Below are 24,440 nucleotides of genomic sequence, written 5' to 3' on the forward strand. Positions count from 1 at the left end.
TCTTTGTGAAATCCCTCCTGCAGCTATAATAAAAAAATTCAAGGTAAATTTTATTTATTTATTTGTCAAACACAACAGTATATATAAGTATATGCTTGAAATAACCATACGGATTGGATACAATCAAAGGGAACATTAGGACAGGAACAGTAGGCACACTGGTGCTCTTATGCATGCCCCTTAATCATCAATATAAATTTATTACAAAGGAATTGCTTTATATAATTACCTATATAGTGTTAACTCTGATGTTGAAAACTAAATAAAAAAATTGAAGAAACAAGTTGTCAAAAACTGTTTGAGCTTTCCATATATATTTGAGGGCTTGCCACAAAGAGAAGTGGGTCAACTTATTTTCCAAAGCACCAGAGGGCAGGACAATGGATGGAAATTAATCAAGGTGAGAAGTAACTTGGAATTAAGGATAAACTTTCTAACAGTGAGGACAATTAACCAGTGGAACAGCTTGCCTCAGAAATTGTGGGTGCTTCATCATTGGAGGTTTTTAAGAAGAGACTGAAATGGTATAGGGTCTCCTGCTTGAGCAGGGGTTTGGGCTTCAAGGTCCCTTCCAGTTCTATTCTGACTGGTTGATTGTATAGTGATGTTGTTGGATGATATATCTAAACTTTGGTTTGATATTGCTAACATGAAGGTAACCAAAGGCTTGCTCACATCAAATCTATATCCCCTTTCGTTTTTGTGCTTTTCAGAATAAATTTACTTTTAAATAGGCATAATTATTAAAGAAAGAGACTGTCCTTTATCACACATGACACAAAGGTTATATTTTCATCATCAGTTTTTCAAAAAGGATTCCATATCTATTTCATTCAATATATTTATAGTTTCTGAATCTGTTTCCTTGTAGTTACTGTTTATTGTAGCTTACTCCTATGTTATTCAACTGAGATGTGTTATACTATAATTGACTTCATTCCCAAAAAATAAAGAGCAGGTTGCAGGAAGTTGGCTTATGAAATTATTTAATTTTTTGGGTAAAAGCTGTCTTTATTTTATTTATTTATTTATTTTGTCACAACAATATATGTAGGAATCATACAAAAGATTATATAGTATATAAACATATATGGGTAAATATAAGGAGGTATAAGCATATATATAGAAAGAAGAAAAGAAAAACAATAGGACAGGAACGGTAGGCACGTTTGTGCGCTTATGCATGCCCCTTATGGTCCTCTTAGGAATGGGGTGAGGTCAATAGTAGAAAGTTTTTGGATAAAGCTTTTAGGATTATGGGAAGAGACCACAGAGTCAGGTAAAGTGTTCCAAGCACTGATGATTCTGTTACAGAAGTCATATTTTCTGCAATCTAGATTAATTAATCTTGAGCCTGAGTCATTTTATACCCAGGCAATCATGCTTTTCACTATTCAGTGAACTGAAGATGAGCACTGATGGTCTGATGCAAATGGAAGTAAACAGGATCCTTAACTTTTCCATATCTCACTCCTGCCCTTCCCCAGGCCTCTGTCAACTATGACCACTGATTGATTCCATCTAATATTAGGATCAACTAGAACTCTGAGGAGGCAACATAGAAATACTGTAATTACACAAAATATACTCTTAATATAATATACCAGTGATTCCCAAACTGTGAGCCGCGGCTCCCCAGGGAGCCGCGATATCATCATGGGGGCGCCGCGGAATATCTGCGCCCGCTGGGTCCGGCGCTGATGCGCCATTTCTGGGGCGTCTGGTGCGCATGCGCAGTTGCAGGTCGGATTTCCGGGGAGCCGCGGGCACGTCTGGTGCGCATGCGCAGTTGCAGGTCGGATTTCCGGGGGAGCCGCGGGCAAAAAAGATTGGGAACCTCTGTAATATACCATAACTATCCTATTCTGTATTTCAATAATAGGGAACTATAATGCTTTTGATATCTGACAAAATGTCAATGATAGGGATGGCTACAATAAAGGCTGGGCTATCAAAGAGTGTTTTAGATCATCAAGAGTTTCACCAACTCGGTAGCAAAGGTCAGCAGGAGAGATGAAAACCTGCTATCCCAAATTTGCTTGATATACATATACTTTACCTTTAAAAGCCTCACAACCTTCTAGGGTTTCGTTTTTCTGGTTCCATTTGACCATGACATCTTGAACAAAGCACAACTCTCTAGTCAGGGAACTGGCTTGGATTAACAAGAGCACTATAGATCCCATCTACCCTAAGAGATGTGGTTTATTTGAGTAAAAGAATCCTTAAGATTAAGTGCTGGTTTCTTTTCCCACCCCCACACACCTATAGAAGGAAGGAAACCAAACACTCTCTCCCTCACCACTAACCCCATGCAATTTAGACATTTAAGTCTAAAAAAACCATGAATTCAAACAATTCCATGCAGAAATTGGATTCCCCCCACTCCTTACAGCAGTGATTTTCTTTTAGTTAAATAACCAGTGCCAGTACTTAGTCATTAACTTTAGGGAAGAAAAAATTTTCTTTAATTTTTTAATAAAGAGAAATAAACCTCTAGAACAACCAGATGAAACAGAATTCTGGTGACTTAAAAAATGTTCAAGTGGAAGTCTGGGTTTAATTCATGTTATGATTATTCTAGATTTCCAACACTCTCTAAGAATCAGTAATTTGATACTCTTGATATCTCATTTTACAATCCAGATTTCGTTTTGGGGATTCACTTTTACTGTGGAAAGCCTATAATTTGTAATAGACCTGTGCAAGCATGTCATTTTAAAATTATCCGTTCTTTTTCTGGGTACAGAAACTGAGGAATCCCTTCACAGAATTTCTTCAATTAAAAAAGAAAATTCTCACCAATCTCCCAAAGATGAGGATCACCATATAAATATTAGTAAGATATTTTGTTTTCTAACTGTAACAAAGTTAGAGCTAAACTTTGTTAGCCACCATTTTGTATCCTCCATAATTTCTAACGTTTGTTTGGGTGAGAGAATATGGCAATCTTTAATGAAGAATGGAGGTGAATATATTCAGATATCACTACTTTCTTTTGTGGGGTGGGCGGGCGAAATGTAAGATAAAAAACAATCTGGGAAATTTTCCCCAGAAAAAAACTCCTTTGAAAGATAAAGCATCACTATTTTTACTCAAAAGCAGTTTGAAGATAATCTGCTATTGATTTCTGCTAACTTCAAAATACTGAGACCAAGAATCAAGGATTTCACATAACCCAAATTTTCTCCAAATTTCCTTGTATCACATCACATGACATACTGTGACTTTTTTTTGCCTTTGCACAGCCAGAGTGCACATGACACTGGCTGCCCGTTTGACGCCTAGAGCAACAAAAATCCTCTTATTTCATTCCATACAGAAAGGAAACTAAGCAAAAACAAAAATGCAACCCTCAAGCCCACCCCCCAACAGCAACATCCTTACTTTATATTAAAAGGATATAAGCAGTAGTGGTTTTCACTTACCTTTGCTACCGGTTCAGAACTGTGAGCGTGCGCATGCATGCGCTTGCTTCGCTCGCATGTGGCGCTTCTGCACATGGGCAGAACCTTCTGCGCATGCGCAGAGCATCCGCGATGAAGTCCAGGTGGGTGGCCAGAGCCTCCCGATGCCATTGCATGATTCACCAAAACCGCAGCGAACCGGTAAAAACCTACCACTGGATATAGGTCCCTGATCATATGCAAAATAAAAGAGGAAAAGAAATCCAGACAGGTTCTGTGAAGGGGAGATAAAAAGCCATCAAACTGCTTCTCCCTTTAGAAAAAACTGTTAGGGTCAGGAGCTGGGAGGTGAGGTGAAGAAAGAGATAGTGCAAATGGATAAACAGTCTGCCCACAAGCTCTACAGGGTAACAACTTTTTCAAAAAGGATAGTTTTAGATACACCACAAATGAGCTTTAAATATACCACAACTGAGCACAAGCAGCTTTTGAAAACATCTGGCAATGGGGAATTGCAAAGCTTGAGAATAGAATTGAGCTCTCATGTGGGATAGCCCTTTGGCTCAGCCCCAAATCCCGTCACTTCAGTATTGCTGCAGCAAAAACTATCTCAATTATGGATTAATTACAAAGTAAGACTTCCTAATAATTAAATATAATCACATAGACAGGAATATACCATTCTTAGTTATCATTTTGAATGTGATATGTTTTCTTCTAAGCTGCTTTCAGCTATCTGACAGCAGACTAATGGATTCACAGGTGCTAATTCCTAATTCACCATTACTGGGATTACCACATATTTTTTCCCCTATACAATAGTGTGAAATTGAAGATATTACAGTGTGATTATTAGATGGACATTTAATTGGGTACAGATTATGCATACATGCTCATTACACAGCTTCCTCATTGGTTAGAATCACCAGGTGAACACAGCATGTTTAAAAATGGAATCAGAGTAGGACAAGAATAAAGCAATGAAAAACATTGGTAATGTTTGCAGGTTGCTTTTAAAAATGCTCAGTGCAGGGGTGTCAAACTGAATTTCTTCAAGGTCTGGATCAGCATTATAGTTCTCCTTGGGCCGGCAGGGAAGGCAGGGAATGGGGAGGGGGAGGAGGCAGGACAGACACCACCTGCAGCACCCTGCCAGCCAAAACGGGGCATGGGGGGCTTCACGTGACAACCCCCCCCTCGTGCCCTATTTTCAACCTGGACGGCCTGCTGACCAGAACAGGTTGCGGCAGAGGCACCACAGCCCAATTCTTTGAGATTTCCAGGCAGGCCCCACAGACCAGATTTAAGCACCCATGGCCTGGATCCAGCCCACAGGCCTTGAGTTTGAAACCCCTGCTTAGTGTAATGTCATTCTAATTTTTTTTCTTTGTTTCTAGCTAGGAAAGTCAGCCTACATTTTAACTCACCCATATAAATAACACTGGTTTCAAATGTATTTTTGATAGTTGGTTATGTAAAGTGATGGTATTCAGCCGATTCTATCCGGTTTGGGTGAACTAATAGCGGCGGTGGCAGTAGGCTCTCCCCACCCACCCGGACATAATCATGTCCCGTTTTTGATGCTTTGCGCTTGCGCAGAAGGTCCTGCATGTATGCTCACATTTGTGAACCGGTAGTGAAGTTAAGTGAATACCGCCCCTGGTTATGTACTATGTGTGTTGAAAAAGTGCTAAATCTTAGGCAAACATGAGGTCTAAAATATTTCCACTGGTCCTCTAATAAAGGGAAGATGTGATGTATTTGTTGGTTATAATTTTAAATTTGTTTCATTGTAATTGGCCTACATTTTTCTTGTAGTCTAATACTATAGTTTCCTTTTCAAGTTCTTAGTCTCCTTGTTCTCCTACTTTGTAAAGTAGGTGGGTTCATTTGTTTGTCCTGGCTCCTAATATAAAACCTGAAGAATAGGCACAATACATTTAAAATTTAATTGTGTGCAATGAGTAATTAAAGGCATATTGTTGGGTTGTATGTTTTTGAAACAGAAGTTTTACATAAGGACACCCATGAAACTTTTGTTCTGTTGAAGACAGTCCATAATAGGACTAGGTGGCATCAGTTGGAATCTGATAAATTTTTATTGGAAACAAATAGCAAAGCAGATTATAAGAACATCAATATATTTTTAAATGTTATCAATTCTCTCTTGCTTCTGTTTAACAGTCATAAGAATGAGTAAGCTTTGGGAGTCAGAGCCTGAAAATTTATCATTTTGGACTGAAATTGTTTGGAGTGGTGGCTGTAGAAAGAATATAAGGGACCACATGGATGCATCAAGCTTCCTGTTTCATATCAGATACAGCAATTCTTCTTGGCATTTCATCTAGTCAATCTTGCATTCAGCAACTTGCTTACATCATAAACTACAGCAGTATTACACAATTAGGTAAATATTTACTGGAAGGGTTAAGCCAGGTGTGTCAAATTAACGGCCTGTGGGCTGATGTGTCACATGCTAGCCACACTCATGCCCGGTTTAGCGAAGGGGAAAAAAGTCTCAATACGTCATGTGATGATGACATGACGATGTGAGTTTGACACCCCTGAGTTAAGCTTACAAGAGAATTCTAATAAGTATTTTCAAAGAAGCTACCTATTTATTTATACTTCATTTGTCCATTTTACTCATGTTCTTATGCTGGTTTCTACCTCACCTTACCTCACCTTGCAAAATCAGTCAAAATAGTTTGATTGAATTTCAGTAATGCAATTTGGAACAATTTGTGGTTATATAATGGGACCTGGTAAGATCATTCATATTCTTTACCTGGCGAGAATCCCTTTCCATGGGCAATTTTCATTCTTTCAGCTTACATGTGAGGTGATGCTTTCAATAAAGAAAAAAATAAAATAAAGGGAAGGAAGATTTTCTGAAATATGTCATGTTCCATTCCACTGAACTCAACAACTTTTTGCCATTCCAAAAGGAACATTTTGTTTGCCCTTATTTGCATACTAAGTCTTTATGTAATCTGGTTCTTATGCAACTTTGTAGGTCTCTGTTTATTAAATTTAGAACATCTTTGTCTTGATGGATCATTGAGGTTCAAAAAACAGAAAGTGTAATAGTTGACACAACAGAGCAAATCCTAATTTGAATTACATCTCTTCCATGGCACCATCCAACTACTTCCAAGGTAGTGAATCCTGTCACAATCCTGTTTCATATGAAAGTTTTAAATCATTAAAGAAGATAAAACATGCAAACATTTAAGATAAATAATTTCATTTTTCTAAATTCACAAAATGTGTTTCGAGATTATGAAATGGTAAGTAACTAGCCAATGTTAACTGATCAGGAAAAGGTAAGCATGCCAGACCTGATTTGTTCTTAATGGAAGAACACCAAGAAATACTGTTGGGTACATATAATATACGTGTACAGTATATGCTTTGAATTAGAAAGTTAAAAATATGCCAGAAAATGGTTATGGAAAATCACTTGTTATGTTGTTGTTGTTGTTGTTGTTTTGCTATGAACTCTACATAGATGTGTCTATGAAGCCATTAGGAATTAAATTTGACATAGAGGAGACATTAAATGCATTTTTCTATATGTAAATTGAACATATTGTGAACTGTACAAATGCTAGTGCTTGGACAAAAAAATCCTACTAGATTAAATAGATTCCAGATATTTTATTCTAGGAACTGCAGCCAAATCCATAGATAATGTTTATTTAACAACTTGGACTATTAAATGAATATTAAAACATCTTCTTACAATTCTCTTGGATGAATGTTGGCAAAAAGCTGATTATTTGCTTTTGATGAAAGAACCCAGACTAACATTATTAGTAATGAATTTTTTAAAAGATTAATAATAGCTTTGTTAAGTACACTGATCAAGGATGCTAACAGATATATACAGATGTTTACCCAGCTGTATTTCTTTTATATCTCTCAGAAGCTGATAACAGATATATGGTACTATCTCAGAACAATGATTTAACTGGTAGAATTCTTTATCTATTAGTGATAGATTCTTCAAAAAGCAGATATTGAGCTACAATTGTCCACTAGAGCCAAATTATTCTCTTGTCCCTTAAAACTAAAACAAGAGGTCTAGAAAGAAGTGGAGATCAGGATAGAAAAAAGGTGATAGTGTCAATTATAGTGCTAATAATTCATAGTCCTTATTCTTATTGGAAGGAAGATAAAATGTTAAGTTCAACTAAGTAGCAATACAATGTGACTTTGGCTGTTTTTGAAAAAAAAAATTAAAAAGTAAACTTTTGAATTTGAAAAAAAGTAGAAAAATGCTTGGAGATTACTGGATTACTGGATTTCTCCAGTAGATTACTGGAGAAATCCCACAATGTAAGCTTTATTTGGAACCTAATAACACCCCGAGATGCTTTTTTTTTATAATGCTAAATTCTGAGTGTTCATTTCTGTGATTATTTTATAAAATTAGTTTTGTTTATCTTTCACATTTACAGCATGAGTATACTTTTTGAATGTACAACTGCTTTCTGCATAATAGTCTTTAATAGTCTTCCCATTGCAAGACTAGAAAGTCCAACATTTTGAACCACTAGAGCTATTGATTCAACACGGCAATCTATTCTGTTCTACAATGATTTATGTTATCTCTCTCTATTTTCAAGATGTATGTTGGCAAGAATATTTTTTTATTCTTCCACACTAAACGTTGCTTTACTAAACTAGAAGCAAATGATAAGCAATCTCCTTATCTACATATTTTTAAATTTTATTTATATTTAATTAAAAATAATTTAAAGGTAATATTGCACATCAATGGGAATAAATCAGTCTGTGAATTAGCCTTAGGTGAAACTTGTCATAGGCCAGAAACTGACACCACCTGCTTATCTGTTCCATGTGATCTTTGATGGCAAATTTAGTCAATATGACTAATCAAAGCACTGCCTTCATTGTAACAACCTACAATTCTCTTAATTATTTCAACACATTTCCATTATGACTAGTTACATATCCATGTGAGATTATAGCAATAGCAATAGTTTATAGACCACTTCACAGTGCTTTACAGGCTTCTCTAAGTGGTTTACAAAGTCAGAATATTGTCCCAATAATCTGGGTCCTCATTTTACCAACCTGGAATCAAACTGCTGGCAGTCGGCAGAATTAGCTTGCAATACAGCATTCTAACCACTGTACCATGGTAGCTTTTATTATGACACTTAATTATCTGTGATCATTCATCTGAGATCATAAGAAAATACAAAGAAGTAGCAAAAGGGAGAAGAGCAGCCTGAAAAATAGTAAAAAAAAGTGCTTGAGAAATAAATGTGTTTGGGTGGCTGTAATCGCTGTTTAAGTCAGAGGACATTTTGATTCTTACATTGTCATAAATGTTTTACATGCATTTGACAAATCAAGATGAATATAAGGTCCTCAAATCTAAGCATATTGCCTCAATATGCAAGTTACAGAAGTAAATACATCAGATAATGTAGAACTGGCAATTTTACCTCTTTGTCTTTTTAAACAGCACTGCATATATTATGCTTTAATTTATCCCTTATCTCTCCTTCTCAGTGAGATTATCTTATCTGCATTCCTAGGATAACATTTTTTTTTCATACAAATTTTTAAAACACCTTATATTTCGCAGAGGGGTTTGTGGAGAGGGGTTGTTTTTGCTGTATAGCTTTGCAGCTCAACCAGATATGCGAATATAATCAGATATAATCAGTCATCCTGCTCATTTATCTGCCTGAGACTTCTAAAATTAACTGTTTCTATATAGGAATAGTTTTATAAGAGGAGAACTACAGGGCAGATGCATTTTCTGTTTCATAGGAAGCTAGGTGTGGTTAATTGAGCTATGACGTTATTTATGTATTCAATTTTAGCACTCAGGCCAAGTTAGAGTAACTGTAGATTATGGCATTATTGGAAGATAGTATAAACTATTTCTAAAAATCAGATTAAAATTTATAATGCAAGCATTGATAGGATTTTGATGGCATTGGGAGGCAGGTTTGTCTCTTGAGATAAAAGAACAGCAAAGGGAAACACCCTTGTAGAGACTATTACAACACTGTAATACTGGATGTTGTCTCAAAAGGTGAGCAAAATGTTGAACTTGATGATCTCTCCCATGAGAACTTGCAAGGCAGAAGCAAACACACATTTCTATTTCACTTCCTATTAATAATGCCTTTCAATTTGATAACTGGCATGGATTCATTTACAAATTAATTTATGACTAAAAGTTGAACATGTAAATAATATCCACAAAAATTCTATATGTTTTTAAATACCAACAGGAGTTGGTGTCAGCCCATCCCCTTAAGGCCTTATCATTCTCTGAAGAATTGGTTGGAGAGTTCTGTATTGTTGCTTGGACAATTCTAAGTGCTAACAGGGTGACATAGCCGCTGCTGAGTTCTGTTGACATATGAGATAATTAATCCAAATTAGATACTGAAGACAGAAATGATCTTTGAACAAACAGTTCTAAACTTAGCACTGTGAAAATCAAGCTTGCCTATGAACTGTTTTTTTAAAAAAAAATGGTGGAAGAGTTGTGTGTGACATTCATACAAGAAAGAATATTCACTTACAACAATGGAGAACAGAGTATATTTAAAAAGCCAGGAATAGAGTTAAATACACTTAACAAATCCATACTGTTAAAAAGAAAATATAGAGCTAGCAAGGGAAAAACATTTGTACTATTGTGGATTCCACCCAGCACATTTATTCTGTGAATTTCATCATCATATTTCAAATGGGTAGGAGCAATTTAGTAATAAAAGTGTTAAAAAATACCTCAACTATTTGTTCAGTTTCATCTATAAGATATTGATCAGTTGTTTAAACATATCTGAAACTAGAGGAGGCTCAGGTATCCTGAGAACTAAGTTCTCTTTTTGACTGATTGGGTAGCCTTTGTGATCTGCTTCATACAAACATCTCCTATTTCAAAAACCATCTCTGACTCTGTAGTCTACAAATACCTACACAGATCAGTTAAGCTTACTCCTAAATTGAGTGGATATAGAAATTCACCTCAGTCAACTGCATTCCTAGTTAAATTAACTGAAACTGAGGCCATCCTTTGATGTAGAAGTAAGATAATAAAAATAATTCAATTAAATCAACTCAACATGTTAAAATGACAACTCAACATGTTAAAATGAAGTTTATCAAAAGGTAGGAATCTTCAATGAGTTCTATTAGAACAGGGGTATCAAACTTGCATCATCATGGCGTCGTCACGTGACATATCAGGACTTCCCCCCTTCACTAAACCAGACCGGGGAGGTGCAGCACGGCCGGCCGGCTGCAAGTTTGACACTCCTGTATTAGAATCAAACCTAAAGGAATATTTGGGATGATCTCAGACTGCAAAGTTCATTGCTAGATCATATAATCTAAACATAAATGGAATGTACATGTGCACAGATCACATTGTAGGATGAAAAGAACATCAAAATTCCTAATAAAACATTTTTATCACCTAATATGGCAAGGAGCTAAAATGATTATTTACAAATATTCCTCATTTTAAAGTTGCTTGCATAATCAGTAAAACTGTGCACACACGTAAAATCATTCAGAAATGTTTTGGACAATCTGAGCAGAACACCTATCAGCTATTTATGAAAGCACAACTACTTTTGCAGGTTTCTAAATAGACCTGGGAAAATACTGGTTTAAAGTTATATTGAATATGTCACTTTGAGCAGCAACCCCAGGAAATTCATGCAACCCCCATTTTGTCTGTCTTCCACCAATCATCATAAAAATTTCCTCCCCCTCAGCTTTTGGGTTAGATGTTTGGGCAGGCAGGAGTCTTTAAATTGGGGTGGGTGGGTGGGTGATGCAATAAGGTGATTTGTTGTCCCTTGGCCAATGGTTATTTTTATATAACATTTTAACCTATGATGTCACCCAGAGACATTTTGGAATTGGGCACCCAATACATCCATTCAGTCAGTCAGCTAGTCAATTCTTTAAAGTGGCAGTAGACTTTTCCCCCTCTAGATTGCACAAAAGCCTGAAAAAGTTGTTTTAAGAATTCTCTTACATGAGGTTCAAAGCTCTTTTCTCTAATCATTTTCCAAGCAAGTACAGCCCAAATAATTAGCTATGGTGGAATAATCAGATGTGATTACATTTCTACTCTTAATTCATGTAATTTATATTTTAGGTTTCTAGAAGAACAAATCTAAGGGTAGTAGTAATAAATTATATATTAAAGGACAATCATATTATCATAATATTAAATTGGTATTTTAATATATAAGAATTTGCTTTGAATATAGCAGTTGGCAATTCTCCTTAGGAATATTGAGTTAATAACCATTCAATTAAGTTGTTGTCGCCAAGGGGGTAGGAGTTATTGCTTTTTATTGTATTTTATATTGGGCTTTTATTTTTGTAAGCAGCCCAGAGTCACTGAGATTAGTAGGGTGGCCATATACATTTTCCTAAATGTAAATTCCTAAATAATAAATAAATAAATAGGAGAGGACTATGTACTGAGGCTAGTAATCATTGAACTATTGTAGTACAGACAAAAGCTGTACAATTAAGAATGGTGAAGCTTGGCTAAATAGTAAGTTGCATGAATCATCAGGGTGGAGTTGAGGTTGTGGCAAGAGAAGCTATTACTTCTAACTAAATTCATTTTATGTTCTTATGAAATTGTGCAAACTTAACATTATATAAGCGGCAATGCTTTAACTATAAACAACCCAATGTCTGTCAGTTGCCTAAGACTTCTGAGGAATGATTTTTTTTTTTTAATTCAAAAAGTTTTACAAAATTTTTTTTTCCCCTTTCCCCCCCTCCCCCCCTCCCTTCGCAACCCCCCTCCCCCCCCCGACTTCCCGGAATGAGCACAAGGTATAGTTAAAAATAAAACAAACATATGCTAAAAAATTTTCGTCCCAACTTAATTATACCCTACAATCATCAATTCCTAACTTCCCCAAAAGCAATCAAAATAATACATCATAATCATTCAAAACAGTCTGATAACTCTTAGTCTGATATCTCGTTGAATATAGTCAATCCATTTTTCCATTCCTTTAAGTATCTTTCTTGCGTATTGTCTTTCAAAAGGCTGATATCTTCGCCATCTCAGCCAAATTGGCAACTTTCAATATCCATTCTTCTATTGTTGGTACTTCTTTTTCTTCCAATATTGTCCTATTAGTAATCTTGCTGCAGTTATTAGATTTAAAATCAATTTAGTCTCAATTACTGTACAATCCGTAATAATTCCCAACAAGAAAAATTGCGGCAGGAACTTTATCTTCTTTTCAAAACATTTTGTAAAATCCACCAAATTTTTATCCAAAAGGCCTTTATGTCCTTACAAGTCCACCAAATGTGAAAATATGTAGCGTCATCACAATTACATCTCCAACATTTTGCTTGCATTTCTGGATACATACGATAATTTTTAGGATCTAGATGCCATCTATAAAACATTTTATAAAAATTTTCCTCAGATTCTGTGCCTGCATGAATTTAACATTTCTAACCCAAATTTTTCCCAAGTTTCCAATAATATTGGCTCCTGAAAATTTTGTGCCCACTTTATCATACAGTCCTTTACCAAGTCCCTTTCAGAATCTATTTCAAGTAACACATTATACAATCTCTTTATATGCTCCTGAGACTGATTTCTAATTTGCTTTACCAAATTTCCCTCGTTCTGCTCTATACCAATTTTCTGATCTCCTTCCATCTAGCACGTAGTTGCTCATATTGAAACCAAGTATAATTTTTCCTTCCTCTTAATACTTGCAGAGATTTTAACTGCAAATTACCTCTTTCAGTATACAAAAGATCTTTATATGTAATCATTTCCTGATTCTGTTCTATGTTTATATTTTCTACTGTATGTCTAGGACTTGCCCATATAGGAACCTTATAATTTAGTTTATAAGAGTATTTTTCCAAACACATGAAGGGCATTTCTTAGCACATGATTTTTAAAGGCCTTATCCACTTTTTGTCATAAATTAAATATGCATGCCATCCATATAGCAAATCATAACCTTCTATATTCAAAATTCTGTCCTCTGTTAAATTAAACCAATCACTTATTGCAGAGAGAGCAGCTGCTTCATAATATAATTTAAAATTAGGCATTTTAAACCTCCCTTTCCGAGAATCTTGAATTATTTTCATTTTAACCCTAGCTTTTTACCTTCCCATATAAATTTGTTAATTCCTTCTGCCATTCCTCAAGATTCTTATCTTTCTTAATTATTGGTATCATCTGAAAGAGGAATAAAAATCTAGGTAAAACATTCATTTTAATAGCAGCAATTCTCCCCAGCAAAGATAATTGCAATTTTTCCAAACAATCAACTCCTTCTGAACTTTTGCCATAAAACCTCATAGTTATTCTTATACAATTTCACATTTGACGTAATATAAACCCCTAAGTACTTAACCTTCTTTACAATTTCAAATCCTGTTACTTCCTCTAGTTTTTCTTTCTGTTGTCTGGCCATATTTTTATTATCACTTTTTGTCTTTTCTGATTTACCTTAAACCCTGAGACATTCCCATATTGATCAATTATTTCCAACAAAGATTTACTAGAATTTATAGGGTTTGTTAAAGTAATCACCAAATCATCTGCAAAAGCTCTTAACTTATATTCATACTGTCTAACTCTAATTCCTCGATCTCCTTTACTTCCCGTATTTTATCCAATAATGGTTCTAGAGTTAAAATAAACAATAATGGTGATAAAGGACATCCCTGTCTTGTTCCTTTCGCAATCTTAAAAGGTTCTGTTAAGCTACCATTGATTATAATCTGTGCTGTTTGCTCTCCATAAATTGCCCTAATTATTCTTAAAAAACCATCTCCAAATTGCATCTTTTCTATTAATTTAAATAAAAAATCCCAATGCAATCGATCAAAAGCTTTCTCTGCATCGAGAAAAATAAATGCTGCTGGAATAAAATTTTTCTTTTCTAAGTACTCCAGTAAATTAACAATCTGCCTAACATTATTCCTCATCTGTCTCCCTTTTATAAATCCAGATTGATCATTATGAATTCTTCGCTGCAGAATCAACATTAATCTATTAGCTATTATTTTAACAAAATCTTATAATCATTATTTAAAAGTGAGATTGGCCTATAATTCCCAGGTTTAGAACAATCCTGTTCCTCTTTTGGTATCAATGAAATAAAGAGGTTCTCCATGAGAATTCTCCTAGTTGTATCTGATTAAATAATTCCTTAAGTGGACCTAACATCTCATCCTGTAAATTCCTATAATAACTAACTGTGAGCCCATCCGTACCAGGAGTTTTCCCCATTTTAATTGTTTAATTACCAAAATAATTTCTTCCGAGGTTATAGGCGATTCAGTTCATCCGTTTGTTCTAAAGTTAAATTTTTAACCTTATATTCCTTCAAATAATTATCAATATCCCTATTCAATATATTATCTTTAAGATATAAATTTGTATAATATTCTAAAAAAGCTTTTTTAATTATATCCTGTTGATATCTCTTTACCTTTATATTCTATTTTTCTATAGTCGTTGTTTTTGTCTTTTCCTTAAAGTGTATGCTAACCACCTACCAGGTCTATTTGCGTTACAAAAGTATTATGTTTGGCATATTGTATATTTGTTGCCACCTGATCAGCCATTATCATATTAAATTGATTCTGTAGTAACTTTATTGCATCTTTAAGTTTTTGATCATGTGGATTATGTATTAATAATTGTTGTTTCTTATAAATTTCCTCTTCTAAATACCTACGCTGTCTTTGTTGCTTATTTCTCTGTCTATTATTAAGATATATTAATACACCTCTCATAAAAGCTTTACTGAGTCCCAAACCATTTCTATCGATGTTTCATTATTCAAATTATAATCAAAAAATTCTTTCATCTGCTTTTTACATTGATTTACATTATCCTGATATCTAAACAAATTTTCATTTAATCTCCAAGTTCTTCTACCCTCTTTTCCATATTGCAATTCCATCCAAACAGGACTATGATCAGACAAACATCTTGGAAATATCTTAGTTTTCTTCACCCTAAAAAGCAAATCATTAGAAATTAAAATAAAATCAATACGTGAGAAGGATTGATGCCTATCAGAGAAAAAAGTATAGTCTCTTTCCTCCAAATTCTGCAGTCTCCATACATCTCTTAACTCAAAATCTTCTATCATATCAAAAAAGGATTTAGGCAGCTTTGCATGTGCAGGTATCTTCTTGGAAGAAATTCTCTTGTCCTTTCGTGTATCTATTACTCCATTCCAATCTCCCAATATAATGCACGATTTATAATCCCATAGATTCAATTTATCATATAACATTCTATAAAATTTTTCTTGTTGCTGATTGGGTGCATATATACCAAGCAAGAGAGTCCTTTTTGTTTCTATTGTAAGTTCAATAGCAATATATCTTCCGTGAATATCTGCCTCTATTAACTTGGCTGGTATATCTTTTCTCAAATAAACCACTATGCCATGTTTTTTCTCCAAAGCTGAAGCAACAAAATGTTTACCTAACTTTGAGTTTATTAGGTACTTTTGATCTGATAATTTAATATGCGTTTCTTATAAGCAAATAACATCATTTTTAAATTGTTTCAAATAATGAAATATTTTTCTTCTCTTCTGAACTGAGTTCAAACCATTGACATTCCAAGTCAAGATTTTATTTGCCATTACTGGACTGCTGAAGCCTTTGAGCAATCAACTGAAGATCGTCCTCCCGTATCTTCGGCCGTGCTCCTCCCACCGCTTCTGTAGCAGAATCCTGAACTTTACTTTGAGTTTGTTGCTCCTTTTCTTTACGCTTAAGGGCTCCCCTCGTCAGTCTTTGTTCTTGTGGTTGTTCCTCTGATGGTAACATCACTGGAATCACCTCAGCTTCCACACCCATTTGAGTCTCTTGAATTCTTTTTTCTATTATTTCTATTTCAAATTTCAGCACTGTAGAAAGAAAATCTTTGGCCTTAAGCACTGTGTCAATACGATATCTCCTTCCTTGATAATACACTGTCAAGCCAACTGGAACCTCCCATCTAAATTGAATCTGGTATTTCTTAAGTTCTTGTGTGAAAAATGTAAAGTCCTTTCTATCCCTTAACATCTTGGGAGGAATCTCTTTCAAAACCTTCAACTCCTGTTCCCCTATTTTCAAGTTTTTCTGAAAAGCAACTTGCAAAATTTGATTCCTCACTGTTCTTTTCAAAAAATAAACCACAATGTCTCTAGGAAGTTTCTTTTGCCTAGCAATCCAAGAATTAACTCTATAAATTTTGTCAATTTGATAAGCAACCTCTTGTGGATCAAGTTCAATAAATTCAGCCAGAGCTTCTGATAAAAAATTTTTTAAATCTTCCCCTTTCTCCTCATTCAAACCCCTAATTCTCAGAGCTCCTTCCATCATTCTATACTGCATCACCACCACTTGATCTTCATTTTATCCAATTTGATTTGCATTCCCCATTCTATTTTCTATTTGTTGATTTGACTGAACAATTTCTTGCACCTCCTCCTCCACCACCTCCAGTCTTTTTGCCAAACCTTGAAAAGCCATCAAGATATCTTCTCTTATTTTTTTATTATTCTCTTTTATTTCTTCTCTTATTTTCTCATTATTATCCATAATCTCCTTAAACCTTTCTTCAGACACTTTCCTTGCTCTTTAATCAGATCTTCTAAAGCTGGTTCAGAACCCTTCTGCCCCCAGTCTTAGGTGGTTTAGTAGCCATTTCAGTTTTAAAATTCACAAAATATAAGTCTAGAAACTTCTCTTTTCCCCTTTAAGTATAGGAGAGCTCAGTTCACTTCATTAAAATCCACACATAACATTTCTTATCTTCTTAGTTGCACAGACTGTTTGAAATTCCATTCGTCACTTTCACTCCCGTTCAGGCGCCATCTTTAAGAGTCAATTAAAACAAAGGAAAAAAAGTTTCTCTTTTTTAAAAGGTAGAAGTCAGGAAATCAAAAATACTTGCAATCCAATAATTGTCCGCTGGCACTCATTCCGTCTGCTTAAAGAAATCCATAAAGATAAGACAATTAGCAGAGATGGACACTTTCTTCTTTTCCTGCTTTTGCAGGCACGCACTGAAGTCGGAGGGCAGGAATATTTATGGGACCCGTTGACCCTTCGAGGCTCTGCTTAATTAAAACAAAGCCTCTGGGGAGGTCTACCAACATTTCCTGCTGCTCTTATCTTTCCCCTTTCATCCAGGGAAAAAGATTAAAGCCGGCTTTTCCTGGCTTTTACGATGTTCAGTGCAGAGCCCCTTTAATTAGGGGCTCAGCGAAGAGGTGGAGCCACCCGGAAGTCGGTGAGGAATGATTTTCTACCCACTGTTGAAATTATTCAGAAAAGGCAAACCTCTTTTAAATTCCCCTCATCCTGTTAATTGCAGAGATAAGCCAAATAATCATAATTTCACACAATAGGGTTGGAGATAATGCCTACAATAAACAAGCCACTCCCATCACTTTCTGAGTTTCAAGGATAAGTACATATCCTCCAGGACAGATGCGATTTTCAAGTATGATGAACAGCATGAGCCAGACTTTTGTACACTAATTCTTCATGTCCCCTTGATGTTCTTTTGTTTTCAGATATGAATAACATAATATGAATATGGAAAAGATTTGGAGAATGCCAATGAGAATGACCAGGGTATATGAATAAAATACAATATGTACACATTAATTTCAACAATCCATTTGAGCAGGTGCCACATGAAATTCTGAATAGGAAGCTGGGTGGCATGTCAATTAAATGAATACATTGTTGGCTTGAAAAGTGTACCCAGGGAATGCTTATCAGTGAGTCTTTCTCAAACAAGTGGCTTGCCCCAAGTCCCAGCCTTCAGCTTTCTACTCATCAACATTTGTATTTATTTTCTAAATGAACAAATGAAGAAGTGGGAATGCTTATCAAATTTGCAAATAGCCTGAGATAACTAATATCCCAGAAGACTGAAAGAACAGTCAAAACAATTTTGTTAGCTTACAGAAAAGAACAACAAATAAGAAAACGAACTTGGACAGAAACAAATGCACTGTGTTAACAGAAAGAGGAAATTAAATGAAGAATTTCTGACTTGGTAATAGTGATTATGAAATGTATTTTCAAATACTACATGATTACAAGCTAAATATGTATTTGAGATATTGATTTCAAGTACGTTTTATTTTACAGAAAGTATAACCTGCTCAAGTTCTCTGATGTTTGATATCAGAGAGAAAAAAACTATAATAAATAGACCAAAAACTGAATCAAAAACTGAAAATCAATGCTGATGTAAATTAGGTATTGTGAAATATATGTGATGCTAATTTCAGCAAAGCATCGGTGGTGGGGGGGAGAGTATCTTACTCTATGACATTCTAATTAGCATTGACTAAAAAGGCAAATGCATTTTTAGTCTATATTAACAGTATATAGTATGCAAATCATAGGAAGTGATTTTTATTTTGCATTAGTCAAACCTTACTTTAAGTACTCTCTCCTGTTTGGGGACCTCACGTTAAAGTATTTCAAGAAACTTTCTGTAGATTTGAAGAAAGTTAAGAAGTATGATTAAAGGACTAGAAACTAAATCTGACAGAGGTTGAAGGAACTGGAAATAGCTAGACCTGAGAAGATAGAGGAAGCATATGATACCACTCTTAAATACCTGAAAATATTTCACTGAGAATAGTTAAGTCCTGTTCTTTATAACTCCAGAATGCAAGGTTTAACTTAAGGAATGGAATAATGAATTCAAGTTAAAGAAAAGCATACTGCAGGGAAGTAGTAAAGAATCCTAAAAGCAGATTGATAGTAAAGGCAGAGGAGCCCCAAGCATTCAGGGGTGGGCTGCTGTGGGTTCGCAGAATTCAGAGGAACCTCTAGCTAAGATTCTGTGCAGTTTGGAGAACCCCCAAATCCCACCTCCCTCCCCTCCCAGGAATCCCCATGCGGCCCATTTTGGATGCAGGCAAGTGCAGGACGTGCACGGAGGCTCGGGGAATGCAAAAAATGGGCCTACATGAAGTTTGGGAAGGCCAGAAATGGGCCCATTTCTGCCCTCCAGAGGGTGTCTGGAGCCTGGGGAGGCCATTTTTGCCCTCCTGGAGACTCGAGAAAAGCCTCTGGAGCCCGGGCAGGCCAAAAAGCCCCCCCCATTGTGGTGCAGGAGGCCGACTATGCCAGGGCCACCATGGCCATGCCCACCCAGCAACCGGGCAGAGACCCCCTTGCTAAAACTTTTGAAGCCTACCCCCGCAAGCGTTCAAGCTGAGGCTAGCTGTTGTGGTCCACCAGCAGCCTGCAGAGCTGGCAATGGAGTCAGACAGCGATGAGGCTGAGGTGGGGCCAGGGCCTTCGGGGAGTGAGGTGCAGACTCCAGATACTGATAGTAGTGAGGCAGAGAAGCAGGAGGAGCCTATTCCTAATGCTCACATGAGAAGAGCTGCCAGAAGGCAAGAGCAGCTCAAGCAAAAAGGATGACTTGGGAGTAGGGCCAAGAGATTATTGGCCCCTCCCATAAGGCTTAAAACAGACCAGCAATGGCGTTTGGGCTTTGCCGGAAAACAATGTTGGTAGCTTCGTCTTCTTGTATTTATTTTTTGTATCAGTGACTTCTGAACTTGCCAAGAAAGGCCTTTGGCAGTTTGCCTAATTGGACCAAGGTTTGTGATAGGACTGAGGAATTTGTGTTGGGAGGAATTTGCTTTAATTTAGTTGAACTACACTGGGAATGAAGTACTTCTCAGTTGTTCGAATAAAGTTTGTTTGTTTTTTCACTGACTGAGTTTCCTACTACCTATTTGGGCCTGGGTCACAACACTAACTTGGATTTCTTGTGGATGCATTCATTTTGATTGCCACACTAAACAACTAAAGTTAGCACCTGCTTTTTCAGGCCTCTGTTTATTTTCACAATTTCTAACCTTCTTTGGATGGTCAAGAGAAACCAGTTATGATTCTGTAATTCTTCCATCCTTTCTCCTAGATTTGTTGGAAGGATAACAAATTGGAAGAAATGGATTTTTTTTTCTTTTACATGGTAGTAGCAACAAGGCTTCTTAATGTGCAGAGATGGAAGGACACACAAATACCAACAATGGACGAATGGATGTGAAGTTAATGGAGTTGGTAAAGATAGCAAAATTAAGTGTATTGATTAAAGAAAAGGGTTTATCTAGCTTAATATCTGCTTTCTGTAAACCACTTTTGAACTTTTTGCTTGGAATTGAAAGAAATGAAATTTTAATGTTGGGATTTGATGACTAGAAGAGTTTATGATACTGTATGCTATGGTTTACATTAGCTCAAAGGGTCACTGTATTTTATGCTGTGTTTTGGTATTAAAAAAGGTCAGAAATTACTTTTTTCTACAGCTTTGTTCCCTTTTTGTCTGCACCTCCCAATTTCTTTTTTCCCTACTTCTCTTTTTTCTTTCCTTGTAACATTTTCCTTTGCTCTTTTGTACTTTATATTTTTTTGAAATTCAATAAAGTTTTGTGAAAAAAATATAATTCTTTCTTGCCATTTTTTTCTGAATATTCTCATGCTAAAAATAGGCATTCTTCATAAAGATAAGTTTCATTAAATCAAGTAAGGATGTGAAAAATAAATATTGTGTTGAACTGATGTCTGGAAACAGCTATAGAATAGCAAGACATATGAATTTTTCTTGTGCATAACTGAAATTGAAAATAATTTCATTTGGCAAAACAAAGAAGATAGGGAGAAGGTTGGAAAAATACAGTAATTGTAAGAGATCTTAAATTTGACATTTCGCATTGTCAGAGAGGGGAACCTGTGCCCCTCTAGAGTCTAGATCAGGGGTGTCCAAACCTGGCAACTTTAAGACTTGTGGACTTCAATTCCCAGAACTCTGGGAGTTGAAGTCCACAAGTCTTCAAGTTGCCAAGTTTGGACACCCCTAGTCTAGATGCTCTTGAATAAAGTTCTCAGCATTCCTCAACACTGGTCACACTATCTAGAATTGTTGGGAATTGAAGTTTAGCAACATTGGAGAGTCATAGGCTCCTCAAACAAAATCATATCACAAATTAATGTTTCCTAATCTGGGGCCGTCTATATATATTCAAATTTAATGATTTCCTATCTGGAATTCTGACAATTGAAGTCATAATGATCAGCAAAATTGAAATCACTAATGATCAGCAAAACTATCATTTTTATTTTCTATTCTCATGTCTGAGAATCTGTCAGTTTCTGTACATTTTTCATGAATATATGCATTTTTATACAGGCTTTCTCTTAATAATTCTTGCATACATAGCGAAACTGCAAAAGTCTGAGAAATTTGAAATTTGAAGGCTAATTAAATTTCAATTCGTATCTAGTTTTGAAAATTTGAAATTAAATCAGTTTGCAAAGTAAGTGAATTTTTCTCTGTCTCCTGTCTCAGGATATTGGGCAGGCATCAAGTTGGAAAAAGTGCTAACAAATCTCCTGAGCTTTAAATATACATTCATTCAGGTAATGCTTGCACTCATCTATGGGGATCATAAATATCCAGCAGTTAGGCTTAGGTGTATTGTATTTGGGAAGGATTGCTACCAACCTGCCTTCCATTGAGGACCTGTATACTGCACGAATCAAGAAGAGGGCCGTGAAAATATTTACAGACCCCTCGCATCCTGGACATAAACTGTTTCAACTCCTACCCTCAAAACGACGCTATAGAGCACTGCATACCAGAACAACTAGACACAAGAACAGTTTTTTCCCGAAGGCCATCACTCTGCTAAACAAATAATTCCATCAACACTGTCAAACTATTTACTGAATCTGCACTACTATTAATCGTTTCATAGTTCCCATCACCAATCTCTTTCCACTTATGACTGTATGACTATAACTTGTTGCTGGCAATCCTTATGATTTATATTGACATATTGACCATCAATTGTGTTGTAAATGTTGTACCTTGATGAACGTATCTTTTCTTTTATGTACACTGAGAGCGTATGCACCAAGACAAATTCCTTGTGTGTCCAATCACACTTGGCCAATAAAAATTCTATTCTATTCTATTCTATTCTATTCTATTCTATTCTATTCTATTCTATTCTATTCTATTCTATTCTATTTGGTTAATAATATTAGCACTGTATTTAAATAGAAGTTAAGAATTTGCCACAAAATTCTTATTAATGATAACTATGGATGAAAAAGCCATGCTTATGGATTCACTTTAAAGACAAACTGAATTAATTTCTAAAGGCCATTTGAATTTTTCTGAAAAGAAACAGAAAAGTCTAACAGTTGTTGTAAAATGATTGCACTGCATGAAGAATAAAGAAACACATAATGAATTAAAAATACTGTTCTTTTTTCTTTGTGCCATTTATTTTCGAAACCCTGTTTCATTAACAAATGAAGTCTATATGACTGTCTAAACTACTTCTTTAGTAGCTTAGCTGTAGATGCAATCAAGCCACTTAGTACCAGAATTTTTAAAGTACTAACATGGCAAACAAAATATTTCAGAATACTATTGAAGGGGAGGAACTGAAAATATTTTTGATGGCAAGATTCATTCTCCAACTCTTTTGCAATCTAACATAAGAAAAAGGCTGGGAAAAATACATATTTTGAGAAGTTCAAACAGAAAATCACAAAATGCTTAATTATATTTCAAATACTGAACAAAAATGTCAACTCAGAAAAGCATTTCAAATAAGAAAAAAATGTTTGCAGAAATTCATTAAGCATTTCTAAAACCATGGAGCTACATCTACATGAAGGGAAGTACACAGTGGGATACCCCAAGGTGGATGGGCCAATTTGCCACAGCCAACCGACTGTGGCCAACCCGTCATGGGACAACTCACTGAAGGACAATTCAACAAATTCAGAAGTTAAAATTAATTTCAGTGGAACCATGAATCCAGAAATACAAGAGTTACAATGATTCTGACAAAAACATGGACACCAATAATAAAAGTAACTGAATGAAATGATAAATACAATGTTGAATTGTCTTGTGACAAGTTGGCCATGTCAGGTTGGATGCAGCAAGTTGGCCATGGTGAGTTGTCCTAGATCTACCTTTGTCTTAGGCCCGTTACTCTTCAATATCTTCATAAATGATTTAAATGAGGGGATAGAAGGAGGAAAAAAAATCAAATTTGCATATGACACTAAGCTGCAGGGAATAGCCAATACTTTAGAAGATAGGTTCAAGTGTATGTCAAAAGGATCTTGACATACTTGAACACTGGGCCATATCCACCAAAATTCAATTCAGCAGTGAGACAAGTAAAGTTCTACATTTAGGCAAGAAAAACCAAATGCACATGTATAAAATAGGTGGTACCATGCTCAATAGCAGTAACTGTAAGAAGCAGCTAGCAGTCCTAGTGGACAATATAAATATGAGCCAGTAATGTGCTGCAGCTGCCAAAAATGCCAATGTCGTCCTGGGCTGCATCAACAGAGGAATAGTAGTATCAAGGTCCCATGAGGTGTTAGTGCCACTTTATATTGTATTGGTGAGACCACACTTGGAATACTGCATCCAGTTTTTGTCACCATGATACAAAAAAACAACTTGAGACTCTAGAAAAAATGCTGAGAAAAGCAGCAAATATGATTAGGGGACTGGAGGCTAAAACATATGAAGAATAGTTACAGGAATTGGGAATGCCTAGTCCTGAAGAGAAGGGAATGTCACCATGAATAGGGGATCAATCTATTTTCCAAAGGAACTGAACGCAGGACAGGAAGTAATGAAGGAAAAGTTATCAAAGAGAGATCCTGCCTAGAACTAAGGAGAAATTTTCTGTCAATGAGAACAATTAATGGATTGGCTTGTCTCTGGAAGTTGTGGGTGCTCCAACCCTGGAGATTTTTAAGAAAAGAGCAGGGTATTGAACTAAAAGACCCCCCCAAGGCTCCATCCTACTCTTATTCATTGACATAAAACATGGAAATTCAGTTGTATTTAATTATAGGCTTACATTACTTCAAAAAAGATCGATATAAATATATCAGTCCTGGGAAATTGCA

The 24,440-nt window shown here is 35.6% G+C and overlaps 1 protein-coding gene across 5 annotated transcripts in view; it reads right to left on the reverse strand.

The window, feature by feature from the left end:
• Positions 1–24,440, reverse strand: part of NGF (nerve growth factor) — a 132,027-nt gene that overhangs the window by 74,143 nt on the left and 33,444 nt on the right. The window contains exon 1 of one of the 5 annotated variants that reach the window (XM_058178438.1): positions 3,429–3,452. The exons of the other annotated variants lie outside the window; for them this stretch is intronic. The gene's annotated coding sequence lies outside the window, so the exon portion shown is untranslated. Of the gene's footprint in view, positions 1–3,428; positions 3,453–24,440 lie in introns of those variants that run through there. 5 annotated transcript variants of the gene reach the window in all.

The sequence above is a fragment of the Ahaetulla prasina genome, chromosome 3 (assembly GCF_028640845.1).
Source record: "Ahaetulla prasina isolate Xishuangbanna chromosome 3, ASM2864084v1, whole genome shotgun sequence".
In the NCBI taxonomy this organism is placed as follows: domain Eukaryota; kingdom Metazoa; phylum Chordata; class Lepidosauria; order Squamata; family Colubridae; genus Ahaetulla; species Ahaetulla prasina.